Raw genomic sequence first — 9,918 nt, forward strand, 5'->3', positions numbered from 1 at the left:
ATAAACTTAGTTCTCAAGGCTCCATTTCTCTCACTGACCTAAAACTGAATTTTGTCAATTCATGATCAGTTTAGGAACTTCCACTTAATGAAATCTCTCATTCAGGATTCTCCTGTCTTTCTTCTTTTTCCCTAAATTCTGTAGCAGAGTTTACCTATTATTCTGGCAAAAATGGAGGGTTGCGTTCATTTTGGTTGCCTCTGGGTTGGACCTGCTCTGGTGAAATTTGTTTTCTGTCACCAGCAGAGCTGGGTGAGGAGCTCACTCTCTCCCCCTGACGGCTGGGCTTCTGCTCTGGCTGACACTGGTTCTCTGAGATGCAAATCCCTGTGAATTTCATCTGGCACCAGGCAGGAGTTGTTCATCCCAAACCTTATCATAGCAAGCCCATGGGGCAGCCACTGAATCTCAGTTTTAACCACCATCTCCGCCACTCTGGATATGCAGGAACTTTTGTTAAATACCTCCCTCAGGGCAAGTATTCTTAATAAAAAGTATGGAGGTGATCATTTAACTAAAATAGGAAAGAATGATTCTTAGAGAATACGTTTTGAAGAATATCTTAATAAATTGTCTGAGTCAGTGATATTGATACTTGGAATATCCTCTGGGGTGTTTCATAAAGTAGGCCAGGCTCTTCTTTGTGAAGGGAAGTCATACAATTTTGGTGCTCTTAGTAACTGCTATTACGTTATTATTTTTGAGGAGACATTTCCCAGTGCTGTTGGAGAGAGTCTACATTTAAAGTTTATTTTATGTTGCAGGTATGAATAATTTTCAGATCTTATTCAAAAAAGAAAAAAAGAAAAATCAATGTTATATTTTTGAAATCTATCAATAAGTACAGATTATATGCCAGTGTAAATAGACAAAATTATGTTCATTTTTTTTCTTCTGATGAATATAGTTAATAAAGTGTAATGGAAAATATGAATTGATTTAGATATATGTAAAATGAAATTATTTAAAACGAGACAAGCTGGTTTTTCCCATCAGTTTGAGTCTGAGAGCTGGAAAAGTTTCTACTCAAGAGAAATTGCCTGAGTTGAAAGTTTGCCTGTGAGTAGTTATAATTCACATTTGTATTTTTGAAAGTCCCTCACAAAATAAAGTCATATTAATAACTGAGAACTTAGTTTCACAGTTCTCAAAAATAGAGTCTTGGGATACCTGTGAATCCCTGATGCTTTCAAGAGCACCAAGAGATCAACGGTATTTTTCATAATAGTACTAAGGTAGTATTTACCCTTTTCACTCTTCTTTTTCCATGAGTGAATAGCAGAGTTTTCCAGAAGCTGCATGAAATGTGATTAAAGGCATATACACACATATATTTTAGTATTTTAAAACATCTTTTTAAATTTCTAAAACACTAAATATTGATAGATATAATCCACATAAACAAAAACTTTTGCAGGTTCTCATTAATTTTTAAGAGTTTAAAATCTGATCAAAATGTTTGAAAATTAATGAATCTAATTCACTGAGTTGACATATATTTTCCCCTTAAATTAACAGTGATCACATATTTTCTTTAGAGCTGGTAACTCAGGGTTTGTTTTTGTTGTAGTTGTTTGCTTGTTTTTCTTTCTTTTCCACTCCATGTATCCTCTAGGCTGTGTTGTTTTTCTCTAGCTTTTCTCCTTTGCTTGGTGTTTCAAAATACAAAAGTGGGATCCAAGGAAGAAGTTCTTTTTCTAAGGAAGACAATATAATAGTTATAAAGAATTTTTAAAGGTGCTGAATTATTAAAACAGAGATTTGGATTAAGATGGGAACTTGTACATATCAGGTAATATCATGAGATGTGAGACTGAGCATCAGATAGAACTTACAGTAGCATCTAGGGAACAACCAGCAAACTCTCCCACCCATTACTTGAGGTATACAAAGGCATCAGGGGAATAATGGAGATGGGGAGCAAGATGTCTTTGAGAAACACTGTGGTATGAGGCCCATGCAACCCCCCAGGGTGAGAGGTGGGGTTACTTCACCCTTCACCTCCAGTCAAGAGAGAGCATCTTAATGGATGCCTAGGAGCCTTATGGGAAACTCCTGCATTTTGAAGAGGATGTATGATAATCTGACTTTCATAAGAGAAATGTGCAAGACTTGAGATTGATTAACCACTGATATCCTGGTGGATGGACCAAAGCAGAGATGTTCAAGACGGAGTGAGCCTTCACACCTTGGGGGAAGAATGTGTGAGTGATTCTATTGGCCCGGATATGAACATGCATATGTCACATATATGATCTATTATACTATGATATGCTATATTACAAAGAAAACAAATCTTGATGATAGAGTTTGACGGATGGAAGCCTACTCCAGAACAATTGGGCAGTAGACTAATATGAAAAATAACATTTCAGTTAAACTATGAAGAACAAGAAGGAGTAAGCCATGCAATGATCAACACAAAGCACATGCCAAGCTGAGTGAACAGCCAGAATGTGAATGGGTTCTGCATGCTCAAAGACCAGAAAGAAATGCATGGAGACTAGAGCCTAAGCTGACTTGTGCAAGATGAGATTGGAAATGGAGGCAAGGACTAAATCATGCAGGATCTTATAAGCCAAGGTAAGACGCACACAGCTTTGCTGATGTATTCTTCATGCTTTCTGTAAGTGCTGCAATAATTTTCCAGACCCTCAGTAAATTTGAGTTTCCATATACTTTTTTATCTTGGGGTTTTCAAGGAAAGTCACATCAGCTATAATTTGATGGGTTATGGGAAGGCTAAGAGTATCTGCCTCTTAAGTTTTATTAATATCTAGTTAATACCATAAAGTCCTCCAATGATGGTTCAAAATATTAATTTTAGCAAAGGCTATATTCATTACATGAATGCCCCAAGTAGCAGTAGAGATTTGGGGCCAGATTTTATCATTCTTATTCTATTTTTATTTTCCTGATCACCATCCAGTACATTTGGCCAGTACATCCAGTTTGGAAAACTTAATCCAAGTCAATCAATTTCCTTGGTAATATCATGATTATAACTTTACATTTTATATTGAAGGTCTTCTATGTAATATTTTTGAAGGATTTGAAGCACTCTTCATTTGGTATTGTTTTATCCAATCAGCAAATATCTCATCTATTTTTTCAGGTGATATTAAATACATATTAAATATACATATATAATATATATCAAAATATATATCAAATAAATATATATATAATATATTTATAACTATATAAAATAATTTAGTATAAAGTTATAAAGATCAAGAATACTATATTTAATAAAACCTGTAGAAACTGAGAGACAATGGAGCATCTTCCTTGAGGAGGAAAAATTTGAACTTGGCCTTGAAGGAATGATAGGCTTGGAATAAGAGATTGTGAGATGGATGAAGCATGTAGGCATGAGTTGATATAAAGGGTGAAGATGGAATCATATGAAGCTTATTTTGGTACACTGGGAATGTCAATTTGGAAAGATGAATATGTTGGTGAAAAGAATTGTGAGTAATAAAAAAATTGGAAAGGATGTTTCAAGCAGAAATAAGTTATATTCCCTGCTTTAACTGGGATGTGACAGAACATTCAGAAGTTACTCTGAAGAAATATTTTGGAACTGTTTGGAAATTCCTCTTTTTTAGTAGTATGTCAGTTACCATGAACAGCTTTTAAAATGCTCAATCAAGATTTCCCATTTACCCGTGACCTTTCTGAGAAGCCTGTTCACAAAATAACATTTAAAAGATTATGGACCATACTACAGAACCGGCAAAATTCTGTGGGATGATTATTTCAGCCCGACCATTATAAAGTAATGATTCAGCTTTGGAATTCACCAGAGTTATTTACGAGTGCCACAGATATTAACACCTGCTCTCAAGGCAATTCATCATTAAATGTCACATGAGGAGAAGAAGGATGAAGAAGTCTTGTTTTCTTTAAAGTCAACATATGTCTTTTTAAACTAACATTTTTGAATTGACAGAAAAGTCTATAACATGGTCATAAATTGGAAGAAAATGATACTTTTAAATTTAGGGTCCAACTCTCCAAGCTAGACTTGCAAGGACAATCACACACAGCTCTCTACCTGTGTCTTGCCTCAATTCTTGGCATCACAAAGTTCAAGCACTATTGTGTCTCCTAATATTCCTGATGAAAATTAGTTCCATGTGTTTTGTTTTATGAGGAACATTAATGTTGCCTTTAGTGTTGCTCTCCTTCAACTCTTTCTCTGTACTTTCAACAGAATGGTCTTTCTAAAATCTGCGGCAAATGCAGATCTGATTATGCTATATCTCGCTTAAAATCTTCCAGTGATTCTTGATTCTTTTCAGGATGAGAGTTAGACTAGTCATGGCAAAAAAGATCACCTCATTAGCTTTTAGATTTCAGCTTATTTATCACATCCTCAGGAAGGTTTTCCCTGATCTATTCAACCAGATCAATTTCACAGCACCCTGTATTTTTTTTTTACAGTTTTATCATGTATCACAGTTGTAAACATACAAGTGTGGCCGTGATTAATAAAATGCCTGTCTTCTTCACTAGACTGAAAGTTCCATGAAGGCAGGAACAAAATATGCTTTTCAAACCCATCCCATGCTTAGCCACTAGCACAGCACTTGACAAAGTGAAGGAACTCAGTACATATATATTGTTGGTGATGTTTCGTGAGTGAGTGAGTGGGTGAACCTATGACTTGTGTGGAAACTATAGTTATCATCTATTGCATTCACATCATCATAATGTGTTTGGGAAGAAAAGTACTTTTGAAACCTTTCATTTGAAATCTCTCACTAGTTAGGGAAATTGAAGCCTAGAAACCAATGACTTGCCTAAGATTGCACTGTTAATCACAATGACATAACTGGACTTAGAATCTAGGTTTTCACTACTACTCTGAATTCTCTTTATTATGTTGTAGCTCATCTCATCTAACCTATTCATCTAACCTATTCATTCCAAAAGAGCGAGCTGAGAGCCAGAATCACAGGTAATCAGTGCAGGAGTTGGGTGGCTTCAGTGTCTCCATTCTCCCTTACACTCAGGGGCCATCAAGCAGATATTTGAATGTTGGCAGTGTGGTGAAGTTGTTTTTGGCTTACTCAGTTCATGGTTCCAGGAACTCTTACCCTATGCTTTCTCAGTCTGGTCATTCCTGATGTACATATATCATGGTCATGGAAGAACTAGGAAACCGAGTCAGAAAAGAACAGGGCAATATCCATACTTCCAGCCAAAGAGCTCAGGTCCAGTGATGGTAATCCTAGTCCAGCCTGTTCACATTCAACGAACAACAGTCATACATGAGAACCTGGATCTATTAATTCACATTTTCAGCTTTAGTTTATCCATCTCTAAATACATTAACAATGTTCTTAATTTTAAGATGCTTCGATTCTGAAAATGTTTCAAGAACTTCTCTTCCTCGTCATTGCCTTTTTTTTTTCAACTTTGCCTTTTCCAGGTCAATTTCCATAAATCTGTGGCCTCTTAATTACAGCAGTGGAGCTCAGTGTGAACAGAACACCACTCAGTGAGTCCCCCATTCATCATAAGGTCCCATTACTGTGAGGGTCAGATCACCTAATGTCTTCGCTCCCTTGGGAAGCTCGGGGTTACCCTTAGGTAGTCAGGTAGAGTAGGAGGTTGGCCATTTAATCTCCCCCCATTCTCCATTTCACTCCCTTTCTTGTGAACACAAAGGAACTTTAAGCGATCTGTCCGCGGCATTGAAATGCCAACCTTAGTTGGTACTTTGAAAACTCAAAGCCTTTTACAAGATGAATAGCAAACTGTGGATGACAGCTCCTGTGGAGCCATTATTGAATTGCAGCCCTGATGACTGCATTACTTTGGATTTAGATAAAAGACTCCATACAAGACAAATGGTGGGAGGACATCAAACAAGACTGTGTCCATACAGTGACAGAAGCAATCCAATTGAAGAAGCTGTTGATTTCCCCAAGGCTCCATACTATTTCTTCCTGAGTAATTTATATTAAGGAAGTAAAGACTGTATATTCATCTTCTACTTATATTTTTCTCTAAAAATACGAAAGTCCAGTTGTCAAATCGAAATCTCACTTCTGCTCTTGCCTGGAAGTGAAATATCAATATAGGAACATGTTAATTATTTTGTATTGTGTTTTATTTAACCACAATAGAGTGTGTGTAAAGGTTATAGACTGAGAGTTACAATCTATAATGATCAGATAAAAAGATTAGTCAGCAAATCGATAGTTCCCTGTACCAACAGGAAGCTCGGTATATTCAAGGCAACAATGAGTACAATAAGTACAGATAAACACTGGGCACCTTTATTGAGATGAAAACTAATTCTAGAGAACTTCCACTACCTCATTAATTATGTACCAAGCTTCAGGAGGCTGAATTGGGTGAAGTACCATTAGGGGCTTTCGGAATGTGTTGAAAATGCTTCTGGCTCTATAAAAACTGTGTGAAATAAGAGCTTTTCTTTCTGTTGGTCTGGCAGATGTTCACACAAACCCAGTTCCTCAAAAGGGCACAGGTTTCATGGATAGAGCTTGCATACATTTTTTACATCCTAAACCTTGGGAACAAGAATGCACCAGGCTTTATCTTCAGAAGTACCGTCAACATTGTTTAAAACAGAAATTTAAATGTTAGTCTACGTAATAAGCAAATAGCATTCTTCATGTAAGTTTTATCCTAAAAATGCTATGTTGACATCTTTTTATTTTTAATTTAATCTTATGCTTTTGTGATGACACTGCTCTCATGAACTTTTACACTAAGTGTGTCCTTTGCTTTTCCTGCTTTATTTGGGATTATCTGCCTTTCTCCTACCCCTCCATTATGTAAAAGCTAATCTACAGATAAGTGGACTTGGGTTTGCTGAATTGTGGACTTTGAATAGAACGTTTGCTGTGGAATGGGGAGAGTTGTTTAAGATCTCTTCTGGAATTACACGTAACTTCATTCATTTGCATAACCACGTGTTTTGAACGGGGACTCCCTCCTTAGCATCTTTGACTTTGAGTATTTTCCAAAATCAGACTTGCTCTCTTCTGGACAATTATTCAATTACTGAGTAATTCATCAAGATGAAAGGAGAATGTCATTTGTTTGGAATAGGGTCACATAAAAGAACACGTTTCAAAACCTCAAAACTTAAAAATAGCTTCAGTGGTGTCTAAGAGGTGATTCCTGCTTGATATCAGTAATTAGTAAAAAAGAGGAAAGAAAAGGAAAGAAAAAGAACTGAAGAACTGACGTAATTGAGCTCATGAGAACAGTTTGGTTCTCTTGAAGCCATCTTCAGATATTACTTTGCATGATTGCTTTAAAATTTTTTTTTTCCATTTGAATTTTCCATGTTAGAATGGGCATGTATTAATTTACTTCTTCTGGGTCAGAATATACCTTAGATGTGCTCCTGAAACTCCCTCAACTGAATCTACTATGAAATACAGCCTATATTATGTTCCTTAAATACAAAATTCCAGAAGTGTGTGTATGTGTGTGCTGTCAGTCTCTGGGAACTTGTAAATAAACCCAGCTACTGCTGGCTGTCAGAAAAGAAACTGCACCACCTTTCCTGTTTCCTTTTGGGTGTGTATTTGGGAGCATGTTCTGTTCAGTGAGCTCACCTGGGCTGTGGCCATTTGTACAGCAATTGAACCACTGAAGAAGGGTTCTGATTAGTTTTCCGTAGAACCAATCAGCGGCCATCTGGCTGATTGGCTGGGACATGGCATACTGGGAATCCTATCACACCTCAGGGCAGACTAGCAGTTGTGATTGTAGTTTAATGAAACACTTTGACTTCAAATGTCTACTTAGCTGAAGACTCAATTCCTCTGTCTCCCTTCTCTCCCTTACTGTTTTCCTTCTGTTTCCCTCTCTCTCTTCTTCCTTTTTTTCCCCTTTCTTTTTTCTTTCCCTCCTTCCTTCTTTCCACACCTCTGACATTTTACACTCTATAAAGTAATTTTGCACTCTGCCACTGCCGTGCTTCAGGTCCTCTTTGTTTCTTGCCTTGATGGTTTCCGAAGGCTTGTAACAGCTCTTGTTCCTCCCCCGACTGCCTCCCACCACCCACAGGATGGCTACACCCCAGTGTTCCATCCTCCACCATACAGTCAGGGTGATCTTTCTAAAACACAGATCTGCTGACAGCGTCCTTCTGCTAAAAATACTGCCGTGGTTCCACACCTCGCCCAGGGTAATGATCAGACTCCTTCACGAAGCATCCAGATCCTTTCCTGGTCTGGCCCTTGCCGACCTCCCTGGCCTTACCTCCCGTGCTCGCACATGTACACGTTGCCAGGTGCACACAGCCTTCCCACACGTCCCTCTTTTACACTTGCGGTGCAGGGTCCCTCTTCCCTCCCTCATACCTTACCCTCGCCTGACCTTCTATTTGGCCGGGCTAATTCTCACCCCTCTTCAAGGCTGAGCTAAAACATTATTTACCACTGAGATCTTCCAAGCCTGACCTCCCCAAACTGCTCTCCCCAAAATCCCCTTTATACAGAAACACACACACAAGTACGTACACACACACACACACTGACCCAGACTGTGACATCATTCCTACCACAACATTAACTATACTGCTGCAGTAACATTAATTATAATGTATTGGAATTGCTGATTGACTTAAATATCACTTTTTCTAGAGCCAGGATTCTTAGCCCTTTCATACCATGGACCCCTTTGACAATCCGATGAAGCCCATAGACCTATCATCAGAACGTTTTTAAACACATAAAACAAAATAAATGTGATTAAAAACAAAACAACTTATAATGATATAAAGATACCAAAATATTAACAAAATATATTGCAGTATTTTATATGTTTTATATATATTTAATAAAAATATTGAAGTATTAATTAAGAAAGCCTAGCAACAAGTCCACTAACTATTATACTTTGGAAGTGGTGGTGAGTTAAAACAATACTTCAGGATTCTTCTGCCATTCTAATATGATATTTGTAATTTCTACTTGTGACAAAGTACTACTGTGGTTTATTGTCTAAATTCCTAATTTTTTAAAAATGCTAAATTTTACTAAAGGTAAATGAAACTAAAGAGATAATTACTATTTCAAACTAGGTTCATAGAGAACCTCAATTCTAGAATCTTTGTTTCAGTTTTAAATCATACGTTTTGAAAGGGTTTCATTTTAATATACCCAGGCCTTGTATAGTACTGGAACATGGTAAAAACTTAAATGTTTGTTGGCCAAATGAATGAAGAAACAGTTTAACATTTCATCTAACTTAAACTTTACAACCCCTCCCCCCATTAATTAGGCTTTATTCTTCCAATCACATATTCAGACATGGAAACTCAGAAAGGTTAAGTGTATTTCTCTAGTTCACAGGACTTTACAACATCTATTCTACCATAAAGTTGCCTCCCAGAATGCTATGTCCAAGCTATCAGATAATCAAGAGAAAGAGAACAAGGGTAGAAAGCTTATGCTATGAGTTTCTACAAGAAGTGATTTCATACCTTTGATAACTCTTGGCTTCCATTATAGTAATGTACCATGAAGTTGGCCAGTGGACTATGTGGAATTCATCTGGACTCGATGAGAAAGGCTGAGAACTTGGAGAAGATGAACTTGTCATCCTAGAGAGTCTGTCTCACCAGGAGAAATGCTTACTCGGGCTCAGAAACAATCTAAGAATAGCAGGGCTAAGGATGGAAATGCCACTTCCCCCACAGTGTGCTCAGAGAGCAGTGCTTGTGTAGACCTCCCTTTTTGTTTCATTAGCTCCCTTTGAGCCAAAGGATAAAACCAAATGACTAAAACTAGGACAACCCGTTTCACATTTCAGGATATGAATAGAGGACAGTTTGGGGCACTCTATTCTGCCCTGTGCATTGAAATACTCAGACTGTTGTGGGCCACAATGGCTCTCCTTTCAGGAAAGTAGCTTGTTACT

The 9,918-nt window shown here is 37.4% G+C and overlaps 1 long non-coding RNA gene across 1 annotated transcript; it reads right to left on the bottom strand.

The window, feature by feature from the left end:
* Positions 1 to 1,431: 1,431 nt before the first annotated feature.
* On the bottom strand, positions 1,432 to 9,609 carry LOC130849378 (uncharacterized). Its single transcript, XR_009052728.1, has 3 exons — positions 9,482 to 9,609; positions 5,106 to 5,249; positions 1,432 to 1,697 (listed from the first exon to the last, which is right to left on the bottom strand). It is a non-coding gene; the product is annotated as an uncharacterized LOC130849378 (long non-coding RNA).
* Positions 9,610 to 9,918: the final 309 nt, after the last annotated feature.

The sequence above is a fragment of the Hippopotamus amphibius genome, chromosome 3, assembly GCF_030028045.1.
Source record: "Hippopotamus amphibius kiboko isolate mHipAmp2 chromosome 3, mHipAmp2.hap2, whole genome shotgun sequence".
NCBI classification, from domain to species: Eukaryota; Metazoa; Chordata; class Mammalia; order Artiodactyla; family Hippopotamidae; genus Hippopotamus; species Hippopotamus amphibius.